The sequence below is a fragment of the Triturus cristatus genome, chromosome 5_1 (assembly GCF_964204655.1).
Source record: "Triturus cristatus chromosome 5_1, aTriCri1.1, whole genome shotgun sequence".
Lineage (NCBI taxonomy): Eukaryota > Metazoa > Chordata > Amphibia > Caudata > Salamandridae > Triturus > Triturus cristatus.
Genome location: NC_140587.1, coordinates 315,486,679 through 315,510,789, shown reverse-complemented (window position 1 = coordinate 315,510,789; position 24,111 = coordinate 315,486,679). Strand labels below are relative to the sequence as shown.

General features: G+C 44.3%; 1 protein-coding gene across 3 annotated transcripts in view; it reads left to right on the top strand.

Moving 5' to 3' along the window:
- Positions 1 to 201: 201 nt before the first annotated feature.
- The window catches only part of COL14A1 (collagen type XIV alpha 1 chain), a 513,241-nt gene continuing 489,331 nt past the window's right edge, over positions 202 to 24,111 (top strand). For 2 of the 3 annotated variants that reach the window (XM_085605041.1, XM_085605042.1), the window contains exon 1: positions 202 to 368. The gene's annotated coding sequence lies outside the window, so the exon portion shown is untranslated. The remainder of the gene's footprint in view (positions 369 to 24,111) is intronic. The other variant, XM_085605043.1, reaches the window with a different exon arrangement.

Below are 24,111 nucleotides of genomic sequence, written 5' to 3'. Positions count from 1 at the left end.
GAGAAGGAGGGGGCGCGCGCCTCCCCTGAGATTAGAGCCCCGCCACTCGGGAAGGTGTTCCGCGGGAGGGAGGGGTTAAGGAGCAAGGAGGGGGGCTGGGATGTCAGTGCCTGCCTAACCATGCCTTCCTTCCCCCTTCTTAAACCTGCTGCTGTGTAGTCCGCCGCCGCCTCCCTTTCCTGCTCCTTTCTTGTCCTTATCGGGCGTAGAGCTGCTCCGGATGGAGGGGAGGTAAGAGGCTGCCCGGGCTCCCACTCACCGCTTCTGCACCCACAGGCCAGGGCTTGGAGGGAGTGCGCCCCAACACCGACCCCACACGCAGGACCCCAGGACCCCTCCCAGCACCCTCACCTTCCACTGCTGCAAAGGTCAGTTTCATACTTTCTTGTTTTGAGTTTATTCGCTGCTGCTAAGGAGCAGGTCTGCAGCCCCGCTCTTCCTGCGCTCAGCCTCGTCACGCTATAACCTGTCGGATCCCTTGCACTGTGTGATGGTGACTTTCTTTAATAGATCTAAATACTCCGTTACTGCACTGTAATGTATAAAGTAATGCTACTGCCTACTTCAGTCTATAGTATCCATAAGATGTACTCTTACAAAACACACTCAGCTAGAGTGTAGAGCAAACTAGCATGTGTACACACCTGCATGACCTTAGGAGATGCATACATGTGTCAACAGATACACACATACACAGGGCCACACGCACGGGGCGAGTATAGAACATAGGTATGGATATGGACAAAACACACAGCATCCATGACAGAGATACGTTATACAGGTGCACTGAGTTAATGAGTGCATGACTGTTTATACACACATACGTGTGTGTGTGTCAGGCGCGCAACACCCATTGGACTCACAGGGCTTCAGCCCCCCCGTCGTGTGTGGCAGCCCGGGATGAGACACTTTCCCGGGCAAAAAAGCAGCCGCACCCGAGCACTTCACAGGTCTTTAAAAGACCATTTGCATGTTAATGAGGCCTCGCTGTTGTTTCACCCCTTCTAAGAGCCCCTGCAGCTCCACTCTGCCTATTGCTTAAAGTTCAGCCCCCCCCGAAATTTTTGCTCAGCCCCCCCCAAAATGTGGCTCTAGTTGCGCCTCTGGTGTGTGTATGTATATATATATATATGCATGCACGCGCACAGGGTCCATGCCGATAGGAAGTGTATATAGCACACATGGGCACGCAGACTTTGCGTATGTAAAGTACTTATGTAAGCATGCACACAACACATACACGGCCCATGAGCGTAGACGATACCTTTATGTGTGTGAACATGACACCCGCATTCCGTTGGTGTAGGATACGCATCTGTGTACACAGCACATGCACGCACAGACCACGAGTATATACGTTTATTTGTACAAAGCACACATATGATGTGTAGAATATACCAGTATACGTGTGTACACACAGCCCACGAGCGTAAACTATGCATATTTATACACATACAGAAATACCGATAAATGTATGTACATGTAAATAAACGAATGCATTTCTTAAACAGTGGTTAAATTAAATCACGAACAGCACTTGCTGTCCAAAATAACAAGGCACGATCAATTTTACGTAGAACACACCGGCAACTGAATAGAAACGTTTAACTGTTCTCATTTCACGTTTGTTCTTGATAGCACCCACTTACAAAGTTTGGCTCGAAAGATAAAACTTTCCAAAACTCCCCCAACACGTATGCATTTGCTCAGAGCGGGTTTCCAAGGAAACAGCGTGTCCAGGTTGCATTATGTAAAATGTGTATTTATTTTTCCAGACTTGCTTCCTAATGCGTGCTTCTCTCGCCGTTTTCAGTGATGTGCGGCCGTAATTGCCTCTTTTCGTCTCGTTTTTGTTTTATCGCGGGTGAGATTACAGCGGATTATTAGCAGTGATTGCTGTAAACAGCTTTCCTCTCCCACTCATTGTGCAAGTGCCGCCCGAGCAGCTCCCCGGGCCGCACGCAGCCTTTTCACAGATTCAAAGAAGTTCGTAGCCCCGGGCCGCGCATTCACGGATGGAGCAGGCTGGGAGCTGAGCCTGCGAGCCCGGCCCCTGCTCCCGCCTCCTCGAAGCCGGTGCCAGACCCTCCCCATTCCTGAGGGTCAGGTGGACGCGCAGGTGGAGGCGTGCACGGGACTGGAGGGCGCACGTGCGGCTCACAGGGCAGAACTGCGCGAGCTCCGCTGCGGCTGCCGGGACTCTCGCAGTGTCACGTGTTATGCCTCATTCTAGTATAGCAAACTAGGAGCAGGAGGTAGTTACTGCTTGTGGGCAGATATGATTGGTCGTATGTATGTGGAATGTATGTTTGTGACCTAGTTACCCCTGGGGAGACGATGTGGTCCGTCGGCTAGACTGCCGACTTTGGTGCTGGAAACCAGGGTTCGAGCCTCGGGGTCGCGTCCATATCCTGTGATTCTGGGCAAATCACTTAATCTCCCCGTGCCTGAATGTGTAACGTAACTGGTGCTCATGTAAAGCGCTCCAATACCTTCGGGCCGAGTTCGCGCTGTATAAATCTGCATTAAAATAAAAAACGAATGAACTGGCCTCGTGGTCCTCACTCTTTGGACTTTGCTTCGAGAGTTTGCCAAAGTCCCAAGCAGATGGCCTTTCCTTCAGCATAGCCAGTGCGTCATGGGCCCAGGAAAGGAAATGGCCGACCCTGGCCACTGTTTACTTTCAACACTATAATAGAGCGACAATCAGGGTGTAGTGTGTCGGCCTCTGGGCCCCGGTGCTGCTGCACCTACTGCACCCTTTGAAGCTATGCACCTGAATGCCATAGTCTTTGGTGGAGATTGAGTAGGCTTTTTACAAAGTGACCTAAAAGTAGAGTTCAGACACTATAACATCCAAAAATAAAATTTGAATAAACTATTACATACGAAATGGAGTATTTCTCATCCCTTGAGCTGATCACCTGTGTTTTGTGTGGAAGCTCTTGACCGGTCTTAAAGACCACAATTGAAGCTTTTATTATGAGTGGCCTGGTATTCCCAACTTCTGCATACAATGTCCCATTCTTTGTGGGCTTAGGGTGGATGTACTTCTGATCCCATGGTAATACCGTGTGTGATTACCGCCAATATACTTGTAATGAGGATCTAAGCAGACTGAAATAAATAGTCTAGTCCAGCAGACAGCCATACAAGAAAGGGCAATGCATTTTGTTAAAAATTATACCATTAATTAAATTCAGTGCAATTCATTAAATTACAAATTAAACCAGCAGGTCCTCAGCTTAAAATATTTCGTGTCTGTGTTGCCATCATGATCAGTTTAGACTTCTCTTTTTGTGTGTGTTTGCTCGGCTGTCATTTCGCTTTATGTCTGTAATGTAGACTGTAGTCACTTGTGAATAACTGTGGGGGAAACAAATCTGGTAGAATTGGAGCAAACTATTTTGATTATGTGCATTGTTTACACAATAAAGAATCAACAAACTGAATGGTAATCCCACAGCAGTCTCTTAGAATACGTGTGGCACACTTTGAGCAAACAGTGTGCAGTGCTTTTCTTAGTTTTTAACCAAATGCAACTTTGTATCTAACATGAATCTTTGCAGAAAAGATTCTTCTAACCGTTTGTTAATAAACAAGGGCAACATAGATTTAGTGATATTAATTGCCAAGAGACACAATGTAGCAGGGAAAAAAACCAAAAAGTCAAATAATTTTCTTAGACCAGCTGTAGAAAAAGGCCAACATTAGAACGCTTACTGACGTTTTGTTGAAATCGAACTTTGTCTGGTTTAGGAGCGCTGTTAATTTTTTTGTATGGGTGCTAAGTATTCACCAACCAATGAACTGTTTGGAACCTCTTCGTGGGAGGACGACCGCCTCTGGAACACCCTCCCACCTGGACTCCCAATAACTGATCTTATCACACAGTAGTTGGAGTTTTATTTACCTTCCTCTGTCTGTGCTGCACCTTCTCTTTCATTTATGTGCCAAGTGACATACTTGGCAGGATGTATAAAGCGCATTAAGTCCATTCTTATTCCGGCTTCTCTATCGAACACTTTACTTAATATCCCTGGGTCTGGATTCTCTTATCTGCTAAAAGTGGAAACAATTGGAGGGCACTTAATCTTAAGTAGTGTGTGAACGAATGACTGAATGAATGACATATCTAAAAGTGCTGCTGGTACCGTGGGGTACCCTTGGCGCGGGGAACTGACTGGAGCATGAGTGTGTAAAAAGTTGATATTTAACCCTTGCTTTAAACTGCGAGTAATGAATAAAAATACCTTTCATGGTGCAGAATGTGTCTCTTGCCATGCGCTCTATAGGAATTAGTTTTCTTGAATAGCACACCTGCAAACTGAATTGCATCTATTAACTCTCAGTTTTTGTCCGATGTGAACAGAGACACATGGAGATAAAGTAATGTGTACAGGATCACATCAATGAGTTTAGGGAGGAAGCCAGGATTGGAACATGGGTTTCCCTGCTTCAAAGTCACAAGGTTTATTTACCTTGAACCTCTTTCTCCTTAGTAGTTCAGAGCAGTAAGCTCCACACACATGTGAACACACACACACTACTAAATCATGTACTCAGGGCTCATTATGTGCCAAAGAAAGGCCCTTGCATCCGTATGAGGGATGTGAATAGGGCAGGTCATGCAGGTATTTCCTAGTGGATCTCACTACCAACCCAAGAGGGCCCAGCCTCCACTATTCACTCCACAGTTGTCCTCACAAAGCTTGATGGCTTGATTCATGACAACGCATTGTGCAGACAACACGCAAGCTAATGCTTATCCACAGATGTTGTAGTGTATTTTGAGGCCATGGTGTAGGCTGTAGCCTGAGGCACAGAATGCTCAGATTGCCTTCCAGTGCATGTCCTTTAATGCAGATGCTCACTGTGGTATCAGTGACGTCCTTCATCCAGCTTTTGGTTTTGTCATCCTTGTTTGCTTCTGGTGCCTCACAGAATCTGCATCTGCAGTAAGCCAACATGATAGTGTATACAAATACCTAATAATGACACACTTTGCAACTTAATTATTATTCCCTATCGAAATAATAGTACTGTACTGTCCTTACAAGGTGCAAACAACACATACCACTGGCAAAGCAGAACCACTATTCAAAACATATTATCCATGCACCCAGTGTACCCAAGGAGCTGTTTAGTGTAATCGAGGATATATATGCGTCAATGTGTAGAGAGAATCAGGTCACACCTTCCCAAGATCGCTGTGATAACCATTAACCTTTTTAATTGCTCAGATATTATTGCAATATTACTAAAATAGAAAATATCAGATGAAGCGCAAACAAGACTCTGCTGTTGATACCAATCCACCAGGTACACCCAAACTTATACCACCAAAGCTAGATAAGGTATTTTCCATTTCAAAATTCAGTCTCTGAGTCTGTGGTGGTGGACACCCTCATCACCTCTCACTCTCTGCACCCCACCACTGGATATTTGTTATTTTAGGAAATTGTAACAACTTGCTCCTTTGCGGTCCTCTGATCTGTTCTTTCTGTCCAACCAACCCGAGCTGATACTCCTATATATTTCAATTATCCATCTCTTTCACCATCTCCACTGAACTCACTGTTTCTAGCGGTTGTGTGGCACTGAGTAGCTGTAAACTTGTTACAGCCAAAACTGAGCTTCTCGTACCAGGGACTCCATCAACAACTCGAGTTAGCCAAAAGCCATGGGAACAGTAACGTCTCCCTCTAAAGTCGTCATTAACTTGTGTATCAACATTGATTCAGACCTCTCCCTTGAGTCACAGATCTCCAAAGAAGCAAATATATGCTTTTGGCTTATTAGACTCCTAAAGAAAGTTCTGCCACACATCACCTCTGATTACCACACTGCTGCTGCTGTTACATCAATACAATCTCGCCTAGACTATGGCAACTCATGTTAGTAGGGTCATCCTGAAAAGCTTTTAGGAAGGCTCTAGTTGTTATAGAACATTGCAGCGTGATTGATATCTGACACTTGCCGTCATGATCACATTTTCCGCTACCTAGCTTATTTGCATTGGTTACCTATCATTACAATAGTTCTATTCAAGTTATTGATCCGTGTCCAATGTAGCAATCCATGGTTCTGCTACATCTTTTCCGAACTCCAAATTCCAGCTGCACACACATAAGTGCCCTTCTGGCTCTGCAGGCCAGTATCTTCTAGACATCCCTACGTCTCCCTTGGCAACAGGGCCTTCTCTGTGGCTACAGCGAGAGAACGGAGCAAACTGCATTTAGATCTTCGCTCACTGTCTTCTCTTCTGGTTTTGCGAAACAAATTAAAAACCTTTTAACATTTCATTAACTTTATACATTTGTGTTTGTTTTTATTTGATTGCTGTTTTATTTAATTGCTGTAGCTGTTGTGGTATCTTTCAGAGCTCCAAGAAAACTGCAACTAATCAACGACATAACATAACTCCAGAACCCTCACAAATATCCATTACATTTAATTGTTTTGATCCCAGACCTAGCACGCTTTTGGTGGTGGTCAAGTGAAGGCAGCCCTATCTGTGACACTATAGTTAATGTGGCTTTCTAGTGGGCCAGAGAAATCAAAGCGAGTCCCCATTCAGAAAACGTGAATGTATGGATCATGTGTTGGGCAAACAAATCTGCAGTACAGTCAGTGATTATGGTTGTACAAAGTACAACATATAATGATTATCAATTAGATATAAAGAGCAAAATATCACATTAAAACGATGAACAAACTAATATGACAGTATCAAAAATGTTATACAATTAAAACAATATGATCACATGTAGGTTTAAAAACGTCTTATATTCTTAGTACATTATTATTGGTATACAATCACAATAAAACTAATAGACAATCATCTCTGATCAAAACAACACAAGCTGAACAGCCTCTGATTCAGTTCCTGGAAGAGGTCTACCTGATATTTAGCTGTACCCACCATTAGCATGCAACTCTAAAGATGAATGCACACTGTACATTAGCCCCAAATCAACGATTAAACCCACCTTTGGCAATGCTTGTTGGGATTCTACTGGTGGTTTGTGTCTCACTTAAAGTCTTTGTATATCGCTCACGTTACCCAAAGACTACTTGAAAAGGGCGTTAGAAGGAGGACGGGATGTTATAGAAGATCAGAAGGGGGCAGATTGGTAGCGGAAAGAGAGCAGTACATCTAGAGGCGAGCAGGGGCCCTCCATCTTGTAGACGCAGAGGCTGTGTGGATCACTCCTCTCATGCAAAAAAGAAAACACTAGGCGTGGAGGTGAGTGACGATACATTTTAGGGACAGGTAAAGGTTTCCTTGGTTCATCAAGTTCCTGTGAGCAAAACAAGGACGGAGTGAACTGGTGAGCAATGACTGATGCTAAGGAGGCCCCTTATGTACAAAGAAATGTGGCAGCCATCTTGGAATATTCATTGCTTATCTGGGTCAATGAGGGCTCCCTGTTGACATGAAGCAACTAGAACATCTAGGTATAAAGTAAAATTGAACATTAATCAACTTTTTAAACCATTAAAACATTAATGAGTATATAATATGTTTCTACCTTTTAGCGTGCATATTATTGAACTAAAACCATCAGTAGCAAACTTACTATAGCAAAGTAATTCAAGACTTGAAACTCCTGTACACGTGCAACACCGCTAAAGTAATGTCCACAGCATCCTAATGTTGACCTTCATCAAGTGTTAAATTACTATTCTAACATTACATCATCTTGGATGAATACTAAATCAATAAAGTTAACCAGAGTAAAAGAGCAGAGTAAATTAAAGAAGTGTCGCAGATGCATTGTGGGGATGGTCACTTAGTCCCTACAAGGATAGGCTTTGACTACATCCCTGGTTTGAGATAGTCCCCACAGAGGTTTTACCACAAGCTTTGGCAAAGTGCCGTCACTCACAGTGCAAGGCAGGCTATGGAAGAAGTGGGCTGAGCCATTGCCCTATATTGTTATGCTTTGGTGGGCGGAAGCAAAATTTGAATGACTGTTGAACAGACCAATGGATGAAGAGGGCTGACTGAAAGCCACTGTATTTATCTATATATCTATGTATTTTTATTATGATTGGCAAACATGAGGCTAGCCAGAGCTGAAAAAGAGGTTTGGTTGTGCATTTGTTGTGAGTGGGCTGCTTTGTGGTTCACTCTGGCTTTGGACTACCCTTATCATAAATGCGTTTTCGTCATTAGGGCTACTATGGTTGGTTCAAGGCTGCCACATATGTCAGGACATGGCGATGAATCGTTCCCCAGAGCTTTGGATTTAATTTTTTATTTATTTTATTTGTAGAGTTTTATGTAGCGCAAACTTGACCAGAAGGCATCAGAGCTCTTCACAGTGTTTACATAGTAGTAATTATGTGGTTTACATAATACATAATAGGGTACACATACAGGCAAAATGGCAGTACATAGGCGTCTGGTCGACTGGTGTGACAGAAATATTTGTGCGATAACAGGGTAGTGGCCCCACAGGGCTGTGTGTGCCAGGCAGAGTGCTATATTTTACCCTTTGCTTGACTGGACACCAATGTAGTATCACAAAAGGCAAAGTGAGGTGGGTCGTTGGCTTCAGTCTGAGCGAGGATGCTCGGATTTCTGTGTGTGCATGTGTTGCTTGATTGACTTAATTGCAGAAGTCTGGCAGCAGAATGTAAGTCTTATTAAATGTAATAAGTATTAAGAAACGTGTACTTTTGGCACTCTCTGAAACACCTTGTTTTTAAATGTTTTTGCATTAATATAAAGGTTAGGCGCAAATGTTGTCTTAAAAATGGTTTCGGACCTTCATAGCACTGTCATGCATATAAGCGCCCAGGAAAATGTCTCAAAATTCATAGAACTAATTTAGCTAATTAGATCACGATTTTAGTCTACATGTGCTATATTTCAATCTACCCGTGTAATGTTATTTAGAATTTAACGTTATTTCCAATTAAAAACGTAGCTCTTTTTTAAATGATGTTTCAGGGCTTCTAAAAAAAGGAAAAGTTATTCCAAGACTTCTGCAGAGAGTTAGTCGAATTTCCAAGTGATATATGACTCGCTTTCTGTCCTGCTTTGGAGCATTTTGACAGTGAAAATCAATATTTTTTCAGTAATTTGCCGCGTGAAAATTCCAGGCTGTCAAGTGTGAATCACTACCTGCCCTAGGAGACGGCGTTCCACATCAGATAAGAAAGACACTCCTCGCGAGTGTGTCCTTTCATAAGATCCCTGGGGGGCACAGGAGGCGTGCTTCTTAAGGTAGCCCGACATCTGGTCACGTCACCATCGAGACATTACAGAGCTCGGCCCGTGCCACCTTAACTGGGGAGCTCTCCAACATAGGACTACAGAGCTAATGAGCTGCCAACGTAAAGGAGGGGGCGAAGGGGATATTGGTAGTTAGTACATATTCTTAACTACAAATATTGTGAAAGGAAACACAATTCAGTTTCTTTAACCTCATAAGACTTGTTTACCCAGATGTATGTTTATTACAGTACCTTACATGTTACTCTACATTATTTTGCCATTGCCATTTCTGTGTGTAAAATTGCACTGAGGTGTAGACTTACGTATGTTACTATGACCGTAAAGTTACTACATATAGCTTTATTTTCCATGCCACCTAGTAGGCGGACACAGATTTCCTCTTGCGTCCACTCGTTCCTAAGATAAAATCTTACTTAAGAGATACCAAACATCTTCTTAATATACTTACAGATGTCGAATACGATCCGGAAAATGAAACTATGTTGTGTCTGGACGTTGAAGCTCTATACACGCACGTACCACAGGAGGAGAGTATTCAAGTCATACAGAACATACTGAGAAGACAAGAGTGGCATTGGGAGGCACCAGTGAGATTTATCATTGATCTCATGCGGATTGCCCTCACGGAAAATTTCTTTAGATTTGAGGACCAGCTGTATCTACAAGTCCATGGGACTTCCATGGGCAGTACTTTTGCCCCAAGTATTGCCTGCCTTTACATGGGGAACGTAGAGGAGGAATACATTTGGTCCAACAACCCCTTTTCCGACAAGATACGAAAGTGGCTAAGATACATAGATGACATTTTTGTCATCTGGCACAGGGATCAAGACAGCACCTCTGAATTTATGACTTGGATCAACAGCATTCATTCTTTTCTGAAATTTACCAGTTCCTGTAACAACATGTGTGTCTCCTTAGACATTAACATCATGGCCAAAGAAGGTAAATTGGAGAGTACGTTGTACAAGAAACCCACGGACAGAAACAGTTTACTGCACTTTAACAGCGCACATCCCCGATCCCTGAGAGAAAACCTCCCCATCGGACAATAGCTAAGGATATGGAGGAACTGTTCGAACTTGAGGGATTACAACAAAGAGGCAAAAAATCTCACAAAGAAACTGGAGGAGAAAGGCTGTCTCAGAAAGGTAATTGAGCAAGCTCAAAACAGATCACGAAATACACCCCGTGAGGCTTTATTGGAAACCAATACCAAAAAGGAACTCAAGGCATTCATGTGTGTAACCACCCATAAGTCCTCTTCTAACAGTATTAAGAAAACCATAAACAACAAGTGGCGCATTTTGACATCTAAGAGACTAAAATCAGAAAAACCTATGTTCTCGTTCAGGAGAAAGAAAAGCATAAGGAACACGTTGGTTCACACAGACAGTTGGAAATCCACATGTAATGCTCAAGTTACATTATGGAATCAACCACGGGTAAAGGGCCATTTTCTCTGTGGGAGTTGTGTTGTATGCCCTTTCACAAAGCACACCACAAGTATCAACCGGGGCTTAAAGTATGACTGGGAACAAAGAGTCCACACAAACTGTAACACTTCAAATGTGGTTTATATGATCATGTGTCTGTGTGGGTCCTAATATATTGGCATGACATCCCGCAAAGTGCAGCTTCGCATTGGGGAACATAGGAGCATAATCAGAAGAGCGATTACTGCTACAAAACTAACTGCCCACTACGTGGAAAAGAAACACAATGACAAAGACCTAGAATGGACGATAATTGAAAAAGTGAAAGACGGTCCCAACATCACCAAGAGACTTCTGGAGAGGGAGCAACGTTGGGTTTATAAATTGGGAATTGACAACTGTGGATTGAATGACTCAATTCCCTGGAATGCACTAAATAGAAACTAATTTGGGCATGTGACTCAGACACTCATTGCGATGTCATTTTACTCCCGTTTGTCAGGTTGCGGTAGTTTGTAGCAGCCGATAGAGAACAGGCATATACCAGTTAATATGATGAAACTGTTGAAATACAAATAGATCCTTCTCTACAGGCAATTTCTTATTGAAAGAAATAGGACCTTAAACGTAAGCATGAGCAAGTCTTTACTAATACAGCACTATCAATGAGACTCAGGCTCCATATATGATCGTCCCTTTAACCTCATCTAAAGAGGGCAATTGCCTTGGACTCTAACAAGGGTGACTTAGGTTCAATTGCGGTTTGTTTCACTCAAAAACATAATTTGGTTCACGACGAACGATCGGGGTATCACATTACCCAGATAACAAGGGGAATGACTGGTGAGACTACACGCAGTAGATAAAAAACTACATTTCCCATAATCACCTGGGAACTTGGGTAGTTTCCACCTAGACGCGTGCAGGAAGTGATGCGGCAGTGTGTACTTGAGAGATCAGGTGTATTAAGATCACATGCAGTAGATACAACACTACATTTCCCAGGATCACTTTGGAACTTGGGTAGTTCCTACCTAGACGCGCGTAGGAAGTGACGCCGGGGACAAGCACCCGGCCCAGTCCCACACACATCGAGCAATTACATTACGAGATTACCTGTGTATTTAAATGGGCATGCAAAGCAGTGTTTTGCAAATGCCGGGATACATGGATATCAAATAGGTACACCACGGGGCAGGACCTTTGATGTAGTAAGTCTGGATTGATTGCAACAGACAAAGGTATGTAATGGGGTTATGTGGAAAGCAGGGAATCCTAACGCTGCAGTGTTGTACTTTTACTTCCCTGAACAGTGTGTGACTACAAGGCTTCCCCTCCCGTGATCCATGAGAAACGTTTGTTCCCCTCTAATTGGGTAAGGGCACTTGGGCGCTTATACGCAAAAATGTGGTAAAATGGTTATTTTAACCTATACTGAGACCGCGATTGAGGTAATAATTGCATTAGTTAATGTTGGATGACCACTACCGCCATGTATGAGTGGACATTACATACACATTGGTTTTTTGAGTGTGTGCATGGTTTACAATGGGATAAGGTGTTTTATATTGATGAGCAGTAAACAAAGTGCGGTAATTTACGCATGCTGCCAATTGGGCAAGTTGAGATCAGTTGGTCTAATTCAGCTCTGTATGTTGATCACTTATCATTGGTCATGGAATGAAAGGAATAAATGCACCCGTGGATGATGGATGCCAGAGAACACTAGGACTGTGATTATTGTACTATATAATTGTATGTTCTCTGTGTCCTTTTATTCTCCTTAAAGGCGGAATCTTTTTGTACATGAAGAAGTGAGATAAGTATATTCCCTAATATTAGTTTAACGGAGGTCACAGCTTTCTGTACCTTCAACACAAAAATATTGGACAATTTTTGGTCAACATCAGGGAGGGAATATTTGTTGTGCCCTGATGAAAGCCCAGGACTGATCTGGACAAATATGATTTTTTGGGCTGAAACATGGCAGTTTATTAGGGTCATAGGACCACAATCTCCAAGAAGGCCCTGTTTTATATTATTTTTAATATCCACTACGACCCCATGAATAAAAGGGATACCTGGGGAACAGAGTAGGATTTTTATCTTTAAGTCCCCCTGGCCTACGTCTCCTAAGAGCTCCCTGAAATACGGTCGAGCCCACCCTGACCTTTAAGAGTTAGGGTGAACCCGATGATGAAGCATGACACCAGTAGGGTGTGTGAGAGTTAAATAACAAAAAGGAATTTCTTCCTTTCCCCATGTTGCGGTGTACGCCACGTAAGGATTTATTTAGTTCTTAGAGCTCTTTTGTGGTTTTGATACATTATTGGTAGTGGACTTCACCACCCACAGAGAACGTGAGCTCCCTAAGTGAAAGAATATGGGCATTTAATAGGGTTACTTATTTTTAAAAAAAAACAATAATAACATTTAATTTACAATCTATCTAAAATAATTTAAATAATTTATTATTAACTTGGTAATAAAATAACATTTTCTAAAATGTTGACTCCTTGAGTTAATTGTGCATTAAATAGTAATTAAAATTAAACATATTATTGTATTTATGAATATAATTTTTTGAAAGAATAATTAAATGGTACTCACCTTCAAGTAAACATGGTTCAATTGTTTATATTTAGCTAATTTTAAAACTTTTTACATTTTTAAAACAAATTGAAAAATGTAATGTATTTAATAAATAAAGTTTAATATTTAATTAAATTATAATAATTGTATTTAAGCACTTAAAAAAACATGTATATTAATGTTGAACTAATTAGTTTAATTTAATCATAGTCCCTATGGGGTGTTATATTAATTTCCTGCCTCCATTGATTTCTTTGGGGGAGTGTGGCAGTATCAGTTGTTCGAAGGTAGGGTTGGAGTACATTTACAACTGTTTTGACTGCTTTAAGATTGTAGTAAATTTAGAAGTGTATTTTAGGAGCTGCAAGTGTTACTGTTTTGTGGGTGTGTTTTGTATTAGCATGTCCCCCCCCAACCCCTTCTGTTTTTTTCTCCAGTTTTGCATAGTGCAAACTGTACTCGAAGGTATTGGAGCACTTTACATGTGCACCAGATACCTTAAACAAGGACACCTTCATTTTTGTAGCCACTGGGATATTAAGTAATTTTCCCAGAATTACAGGCTGTAGAGCCGACGCCGAGACTTGAACCTGGGTTCTCAGTTCCAAAGTCAGCAGCTCTGACCATTACGAATTTCCCTAAACCCCACTCTTTTAGAAGTAAGTATTTCTCATTTTCCAGCCACACTTCCTTGTTTCTCCCACATTTACTTCAGAAACATATACCTACGTGTGTGGAGATCCATGCGTATATATGGCAGAGAGACCTCCACACAGAAAAGAAAGGAGTGGCGGAGGCATAGGTCTCCGGACATAGGTTTGTGAAATTGTATTTTGTAGTATGTGAGCAGTACTACTGTAGTACTACTCAGTGCTTAATTCGAGCCGGTGTTTTCCGGTGCTCTGCACCCGCACTTAATTGTCAACACTGGTACTTATGACAGTCTGCCACATGGTGGCGCTTTTAGTCTAATTTAGAGACGAGCGCAACAACAGGTTATTATTCATATAATAGCTTTGGGGGCCTTGGATAGACTTAATAGTCACATTTGTAGGAGTGTGATTGTTAGTAGTTCTGTTGGTACTGTCATTGGCAGCGCTAGTAGGGGCACTAGGTGGAGCAAGGTGCAGTGACCTCCTGACGAGGGCCCTGGCACTTATTGTTTTTGCAAATTAAGCACTGGTACTACTTTAGGTACTACAAAATGCAGTTAGAGAATCTGACCCACAGTAGATAGCAGTGAGTGTGAACTGAGAAGACAAGATGGTTGTACAGATGTGGCATTATTAAACAAAAGAGGCATTGCTAAAATAAACCCGTGGGCCGCACCCTCAGCTGGGGACAAGTAGCATTGAAAGTCAGTCGGCTGTTCATTTGGATTAGACTCATTCAGCAGGAACAATTTTTATATTGGCAGTAATTCTGCTTAATATATTCTTGTGTTCTTGTAGCATCACTCATAGGAAGTTCATCAAGGGTCCAGAACATTTAACTTCGATTAAATCGACATATTGCCTTAATACTCTCAACCCACTGGTGGGAGATGTTCAAGATAAAGCAAGCAGTCACCAAAGAGAAATACTGGAATGTTAGTCGAAAGCATCTCAATCATTTATTCTAGGCCCTCCACCACACCATTGTTTTCGATTAAGTTCCCATATCTCAATGTTCTAAAAATACTTTAATGAATGTTATGTGTGGCATTAGCGAGATAACTGCCTGCCCTTTAGTTATGTATCCGAAGTTGAAGGAAAGAGTTTATAACAAAGGCAAAGCAAGTTTCCTCATGATAATTTTCTCTGGGATGTGCTATTGGAACATACTCCCTAGGAGTAATAAGGTTTTAAAAACATTTCCTCAGAAATTCTACTGAAAAAATAACACAAACAGTGTGCCATTGTTGAATGTACTTTCGAGTTTCAATAAGTTTTTATTGCATTTTCCACAGAAAAGGAGAACTTTCAAAACTATTTGATGGATGTAGCCACACATAAACTCCCCCCTCCCGAAACCCATCAACACCCACCACCTCCCACACCGGGTCACTCGTGGTTGCAAGAAATAAGAAATGTACCATTAGTCCTCTGAGGGGGAGAGGTTGGCCAGTCTCAGGATGCACAACATTTGAAGAAATGTTAGGTTTTTGTAGTCCGTGTTGAGATAGGAGAGAACTGGGTTCCACAGCTTAAGGAAAATGTTGGATTTATCTGCTAGCCATATTCTCATGCCCAATGAGATGCCAGAGTTTAAGGAGCCATTGTTCATGGGTCGAGGTCACAGTCTTGCCCCAAAGGGAGAGGATAGGGTGTTTAACTGCCAGCAGGAGGTGGGAGCTTTGTTTATCTGAAGTGGGACCAAGGGAGTAAAAGCCCTCTCGGGGTCTACCCAAGAGAGAGAATTCTAGGATTTTGTCGAGGGGGTAACCCTATATTTGAGAAATGGCAAGATTTTGTTCTAAAAGTACCCCAAATTGGTGTAAGCCCACATAATATGTAGGAGGGAGACACTCGCCCCACATCCCTGCCAGCAAGTGTCAGGACGGGTAGGGTCAGTGGCATGGAGTCTGGTGGGCTTTAGGTGCCAACGATACAGAAGTTTATATAAGATCTCCCTGCCTTGGGGGTGATTGGCAAAGTTGGTGGTGTGAGTGAAGATTTCACTACACTGTGTACTGTCGAATGTGATTTTCATATCTTTTTCCCAGCGCTCCTAAAAGGGCATGTTGTCTTTGAGAATTTTATAAATCTGTGAGAACAGGTGTTTGGTTGTAGTGAGGCAATGGAGGATTTTTTCAAACGCAGTTAAGGCCCTGGTAGCGACTGCCCTACTGGTGGGATGCAGGTAACAAAAATGTTCAGTCTCCGGAATGCCGTAGTCACCATTAAAGAATTTAAAGGACATTGGCGTCTCCTTGATGTAGAAGTCCCAAAGGCAGAAGCAGCCTTTGGACCTCAAATTCTGGAAGTCTCTCCTTGACATGCTTGGGGTGAAGTGCGCATTGCCAAGTATAGGCGTGAGTGGGGAGGGAAAAGACCCGAAGAAATACAGCAAACTCTCTCTCATCCTTTTGGGGACCCACAGGACAGCGCCTACAGGTCTAGCTGCCAGAATCTGGTCAATGTGACATCACCGTTTGTCAGATTCCCCCCTGAGCCATCAATCACTTACTGGAGGTGTGAGGCTTGGTAGTATAGGGCAAGATTTGGGATCCCCAATCCACCATCCTTGGGGCCCCTCATACAGGCCTTTGCAGCAAGTCGGGATTGGCCTCCCCTCTAGACATATTGCATGCAAATTGCTTGCAAGTGTGAGATGTCGTCCTTTGGAATGTGTAGTGGCATGGCCTAGAGGATACGGGATAAGCAGTAGCAATGTCATTTTGAGTGTTGAGCTGTGTCTCACCCAGGAGAGGGAGTGGTTTCTCCATGCAGTCAGAGGTTTTAGTCTCGCGAAAAAGGAGGCTGAAATTGAGCCACGCGCATATCTGTAAATTGGGTGCGAGTTTAATGCATAGGTATCGAGCAGAGGCAGTGGACCAATGGAATGGCATGGTAGTGTTCAGAGAGTCCATCAGTGTTTTGTCTCCCACAAGAACCAAGCCCTCGAACTTGGACTAGGTTCTATTGCTTTTAAGGCAAGCCACCTCCCGGAATTCCTCGAGGAGGTAAACAAGTGCCAGGAGGGAATGCTGGGCCTCTGTGAGGATCAGAAGGAGGTCATTCATGAAGGCAGACACCTTAAAAGTGTTGCAGAAAAGGAGATGCCATGTCTTGGTTGGCGATTCGTGATTTTCTGTAGAAGTGGCTCAAGGAAGAGAAAAAAAAGGAGAGGGGAAGACGGCAGCCCTGTCTAGTGCCTAAGGATATGCGCAAGGGTTTTGAAGCCTGGCCATTAGCTCTGAACACGGCTGTTGAGCATGAGTAAAGCTTTGACACCCAACCCGAAAGCGGGGATCCGTGCCATAGTTCTGTAAGGCATTGAACATTATGTTGCTGTCCACCTTATAAAATGCCTTCTCTGCATGTCGGTAAAGGTGGACCGCATTTCTTCCCTTTTCCTGGCGATATCGATGAGATGCAGAACCTGTTTGGTCTTTTTGCCAGTGGCTCAATGGAGGACGAACCCGCCCTGGTCGGGATGGACCAGATCAGGAAGGAGTTTATCTGGCCGATTAGCCACTACCTTGGCGAGGAGCTTGAGATCTGGGTTAAGCAGTAAAATGGGATGGTATGAGGAGAAACGTTTTGGGTCCTTGCCCGGTTTGAGAATTAAAACAATAAAGACCTTGGACCTGCTGCGGGTCATTACTGCGTCTGTTGTAAACTCGTTAAATAGGGTCGTTAAGATATGGAGGAGTTGGTCAATAGCGTCCAGAATCACCTGTAGAGCGACAGGGCGGTCCAAGTCCTTTGCTGCCAGTGCCAAAAGGTGGGGAAGAGTGACAGACTCAAGGTAAGCGTGACACAATTCTGGGGTTGCTGGCGATGCTATGTACAGCAATTGATAAAAGGCGCAAAATGCCTAGAGTTTGCTGGTAGTGGTGTTGTGTACGGTACAATCATCATTCCTAATCTCCCCTAGTAGTCATTTGGTTGATGCACCTGCAATAGGGCACCTTGCTTGTTACCCCCTTCGTAGAACCTGGACCCTAGTCTAGTGAGAAGGTAGTTGGCTTTATCTAATTCTAGGGTGTGATGTTGATCTCTGACTTCCTAGATCTTCCTCCAGAGCTTATTTGAGGGGTAGTGTTTATGTTGTTGTTTGAGGTCTGCCAGGCCAGCAATTAGATTGGTCCTAGTGAGGTCCCACATGGGTTGGAGACGTGTGGCTTCCTGGATGAAAGCTCCACTGACTCCTGCCACCAAGGTGTCCAAACCACCCACCTGTGCACATCCACAGTATCGTTTAGGGCAAACTATTCTGTGAGGGTGCAACAGATCTTGGCCACCACATTCGGGTCACAGAGGAGCGAGTCATTTAGGCATCATGAGACCCTCGATTGCAGGGATAGGGAATGTTTCTAGCGGATCAATACCACCACAGGGCTGTGGTCGAGGAGAGTCGAAGGGAGGTGGTCCATCTTAAGGAGATCTACGTTGAGCGTTCTGTCCAAAAGAACAAGGTTGATCCAGGCTTATGTGCGGTGTGCTGCTGAGTAGTAGGAGTAGTCGATTGTTAAGGGGTGTTGTGTGTGCCATGCATCTAGGAGGCCATGTGCGGACCTCCGAGGACTAGTGCTGTGGTTTATCTTGTAGTGTGTTGAGGACCAAGTTGAAGTCATCGCCCAATATCTGGGGCCCACGTATAAAGGCAGTGATGGTCAGTGCAATGGGCATAGGAAGGCATCTTGGTCAGAGTTGGGAGTGTATAAAGAGGCAATGGAAAGTAGTTGGCCTACACGTTACCTTTACCATTAACTGCCACCCACCTACCCTCTATGTCTGAAATGTAGTCATGTTCAGTGAAGTGTAGTGGTTGGGCAATGATTATCATTATCCCTGTCTTTTTAGCTTTGTATGAGGTGTGGTATTTGATCAGAAATGTGCGGGAGCTGAGTCTGCATGGATCAGCCCACAGGAGGTGGGTCTCTGGGAGCAGGCAGATGGGAGCTCCAGTCTCCTGGAACACTCCAAGGATGGCAGGCTCTCCTAGGATGCAAGCCTTTTAGAGGGGTTATTGAGGCCACTGACATTATATGTGTGACTACCTGTAAGGTGAATGAGCTGGGGATACTGAAAGAAGGTAAAGGTTGCGGGTCGTGGGGGGCCCCATGATGGACTGGAGAGGTGAATGGTGCAGCGGGCAATGCCTGTGTAACCTTAACTCCCGCTCAAACCCTCAACAAATAACTTCAAAAATACCAGGAAAACAACAAAACCGGGGAGAACAAAATACCACATTGTAGAGATCCTGTCTCCAATGAGGCACCTTACGATTGTCCATGCTGGCTCTTTAAGGTTACTGGCTGTGTTGACCAAGATCAAATTTCCAGTCTCCCCCGCCCGGCACCAAAGTGGAAGAATAGGAATGCTGTAGCGAGGCATACCCAGCAATGAGCGGAATCGGAAAGGAAAAAAGGAGGGAAAGCAGTCGATGACAAAGGGCATGTACTTAGCAACTGGTCTGCAAAGTGTGGCCGTTGGAGTGGCAGTGGTGCTTCAGAAGCTGGGATCTACTGGATTTTATTTTATTGGGACTAGGCTGGTGTCGACCCCCTCATCTGGAGACTGTTTGCTACCCAGAGCTTAATGCCCAGGCCTCCCCCCGTCGCCAGGAGCCCATGATTCCACTGGCTCTGTCGGCACCCGTAAGATGTGTTTAACCTTCGCATGTGTGGTCAGGGCCGGTTTGGGAACCGAAACTGGCCCTGGCAAACTGCTCGGCCGGCCCCCCTGGGGGGGCTGAGGGGGTGCGACCGAGCTGTTTGCAAGGGCCGGTATTGGCCGATTTTGTTACCGGGGGCCGATATTGCAGGCCCCCTGTAACAAAAACGGCCCCCCAGGGGCCCAAAACCGGCCTGCACCCTTGCGGCCTACCGAGGAATCACCAGGTGCCCGCTACGGCCAGTCCAACCCTGTGTGTGGTCGTGAAGTCCTGGTCGTTCTAGGTGGAGAGGATGCAAAAGAGATGGGCCCAGCGATATGTGGGCAATGAGGAAGTCTGTAACTGACCATTGTGGCCTGAGACAAATCCTAGACGAGGAGGTGGATGGCTTTGAAGAAGATGGTGCTCCCTTGTCAAGCCTTAAACACAATCAGTTCCTTGTCAGTAAAACGGTGGATGCAGATGAGGACAGCTGGTGTATATCTGCCTGCTTTGTAGAGAGGGACTACCCTGTGGGCTCTGTCCATGAGTATGGGGTCACCTCTGGATCACGCCAGGATCGCGTCGAAGATGTCCGAGAGGTATTTGGAGAGTTCCACATCTGTAACACTTGTTGGCGGTCCCCTGATGTGAATTTTATTACAGCGCAATCTGTTCTCCAGGTCTTCGGATTTCTCATGCAGGAGGAAGTTCTGACGCTCGCCCTCTTTGTTGAGTTTATTGATGGAAGTTTTGGTCTGGGCCACTCTCTCTCCAGTGTTGTCCACATCCTGCTGGAGGTCGTGAAGATCCTGCTGGTGGTTGGTCAGGTCATCTTGGACCTCCTGAAAAAGCTGGAGGAGCAGGTCCCTGGTGACCTGCTATAGCTGGCAGCCAGGCAGGCTGTCTGGCCTATCCGTCCCAGTCAGCGATAATTGATCCTCTCCCTCGGGGTGCTGATATTGGTTTTAGAGGAATGTTTTAATAGAGAAGTCTCTCTTGCCTCTGACCCCGGGCATGGTCCAAGTCGCGTCAGATGACAATGGCATAGTGTGGGGGTGTTTGGGTGGCCGCGCTTCTCTCATGCTTGGGTTGTGGGGTCTCTGGGGAGTCATCAACTGAAGGTACACCAAACAGTCCAGGCACATGGCGCCCTGCGAGGGCAGTGCCCGAGGTACCTGTGGGGGTGCAGGTCCATGGCCTCACCCCCTCCACCCCCCCAAGTCACCCACTGTAGGAGGCCACTCCGCAGGAGCTCATAGGCAGGGAAATTACCTCTCCCCCACTCGGGAATGCTGAGGGTAATGTGCAGCAACCTTGGGGGTGGCATGGTGCTCTAGTACTTCCTCAAGGTGTCATGAGGAAGCCCACAGCAGTCCCCCAGCGCTGCGCACCTCTCGGTGTCTGGTCTCCAAGCTATATGTGGACACTTGGAGGCATGGTGGGCCCTATCGAGTGAGACCTAGCCCCTGTTCCTCACTGGGTCCGAATTGGTCGGCACCGCTTTATGCTGTTGGGGTGGCCCAGAGTCTCCTGCTGCCTCTGGGCCAACATGCCACACGTGGGATCCTCTCCTGTGGGCCTCAACATGACTCCTCACTGGTGCAGGGGGGCGTCTCCTAGTTGCAGAGAAGCCAGCTGCAGTCCCTCGATGGTCTCTCCTGGTAGCTGCCTGCGTTGTGGCCCACCTCTTCAGGCCCCGTACTCCAGAGGTGAGCGTGGTTGCTGGAGGATGCAGAGAGTGTGTGAGAGCCGTTCCACGGAAGGGACGTTCAAATAAATCCCTCTTAGCTTTGGTAATTAATACTGTGAGGCAAATGTTAAGGGTAAACATCAGAAGACATCCCTTCCAGCATTTACTGAATCTTTTTTTCGATGTTTGCTTTAGATGTTTGCCTAAATATTCTCCAATGTTGTTTTGATCATTAGGTTACTGCTACAGTCAAGCACAGCTTCCAACCCATGATTTGATCAGCTATCCTTGCATAAGCGGTGGTGTTTCATTGATCTAGTAGTAGACAGACTGTTAAGCTGAATCTAGGGCCTATCAAAGTACCTAATATAGCACATGCACACAATTATGTTTTTTCTATAGTTTTGCATACTATTTACAAAAACTGCTATATTTTCCTAAAACCCTGCTTGAAACTTTTGACCTTCTCGTGAAACCTTAGATTTTTCCCTCTCATTTTTTCTTCAAAGGACTCTTCCATTCTCTGCATGCCTCCTCTCCCTAAGTACAGCCTATTCTAAGTCATGTACATGTTTGCTTTAATCTATATTTTTGTATTTATGCAAATTGCCCAGACCTCGCCTCAAAGATCACCACCAGTCCTTCTTTGAATGCCATTCCATGCAACCTAGCAATTATGCACTCTATCTCATCTGTTAGTACCACCTACATTCTGCATGAACTCACACACCTCTACCCCCTCTATTGGTCACACTGAACTCATTCTAGTCTCATCCACCACAAATACACTGGAATAAATGCAATGAATTGTATCCTGGAGAGCACAAAACTCATCCCTGGAACCAACAATAACCACTGAATTAACCACTAACATTGGGTCCTGGGGCAGTATGTTGTCTGGTGTCAAGCTCTTCAGCGCCTCGTTAGCTGTAGTAAAGCGCTATACAATTACAATCTTAATGAATACTTGAAGATGAGTTATGAAGCCACTGCTGATTCCACTGAGAAAGTGGCAGAAAATTACATAATCACATCACATGCTTCAGAACTGTGGAAAACAAGGTGCTTTTTGGCGGCAAGCTGATTAGCCAGCACAGCGATCTATTGCATGTTCTCCTAATAATTTCATAGTTTTAAGATGGCCCCGTCCATTGGGCCAGATGTGGCACTGCTCTTTGTAAACATGTTCTGCCTGAGTCCATGTTGACAGACAGTCACACGGCGCTGTGATGATTAATTAATCATTCTTTCACAGAATTAGCCTGGTTTCAAAGTGTTTAGTGGAAGATAAAATGCAAGACATTTAAATGCAAGCATTGCCCAGCTGGTCCTGAATCTGACGTGGGCATCGACTTGCTTTATATTAATGCAGTATTGAATTCCATACCAATAAAGGAGAGACTGTAAATCAGGTGCAATGAATCTGTGAAAAAGTTAGCGATTGAGAACAGAATGTAGGGGCCAGACTGTAAGTATGTTAGAGTATGAGGTGATAGACCAGGGCACGCCCACACAGAGCTTCTTGCACAACCTCATCGCAGGGAACCATCAGGGAGCAGGAAAATAGACCATGGTGAGGAGAGGCGGATAAAGGGAGATGGAGACAATGCAAGTAGCTGAAGCTGGGGATGGTCCTCTGGGGCTAATGTCACAAGGCTGAGGGACAGCTCCTTGTACCTTTGCTGATGGCGATGCCAGAAGCTCAAAGGGATTATATTTTATTTTAACAAACCGCAAGAATGTTGACAGATTGTGTCAATGTGTTGCAGAACAGGGGTAAATACACATTACGATTTAGGCTTAAGTGGCAGAGTTGTGAGTGCCTGGAATTGTCCTGTTCAGTTGGGAGAGACAACAAACACAGAGACTCTACAAATAACTCTCACCCAATTCTTGAAATTACAAATAAGAAAAAGTCCAAGAGAATGAGCCGTTCCTTCTTGTGCCAAGCACCGAGATTTCGGTACTGTGTTTTTTGAGACAGTCTAAGACTCAGCACCAACCTGCTATCCTTATCCCAGAAAGAGACATCTTTTCAGAATGTACTGCAACATATAACCAGTAACCCGGTATCTAAGACTCAACACCAACTTGTACCAATTGTAAAGAAACTTCTGTCCAAAATGTCCTTCGCACTTCCTCATGCTTTCTTTCATTATAATTTCTCATACCTGAATACATAAACACTGCACAGGGCTGTCTAGAAGCGCCATTGTGTCACCAACCTACTACCAATGTAAATCCCAACCTATGTTTCAGCCGAGGGGCATTGCATCTGCCTAGCTGGCCTTCTTCAGGGTTTTAATAATATTGACAATGTGAACACACACTCAAAGTCAAAAATGATTTTACAGCTGTTCTCAATCTTTTCACTGCCCAAGGTAAAAAACGGAGATACCTAGTTGTAGTTTCACAGATATATTGACTGAAGGAAAAATTGTTGACAATATTTCGGTGAGAAAATACATTTCTAAATGAGCCCTAGAATTTGAGGTATATAGTAGGTATAAAGTATAACGTGTGGCCACAACATCGAAGATATAACTGCAGAAGTATGTCACGTGCAGGTGTTATTTGCTGTTCTATATTTACTGGGAGGCACTATAATTACATTTTGTACCCTCCGCACTTGGGGACATAGGCAGATCTGCACTTACACGTTTCTTACAAAATAGTGTACATAATATTCTTCATTTTTTAATCTTGTAAATTGGTACATTTAGTGAGAATAAAAATATCAAAAAGTGCATTGGTTTTCGGTCACTAGTGTAACCCTTGACTGCATTTTCTGTTTCTCTCTTAAATCAAGGTTATTTTGCAATGTCAGCAATATAAAC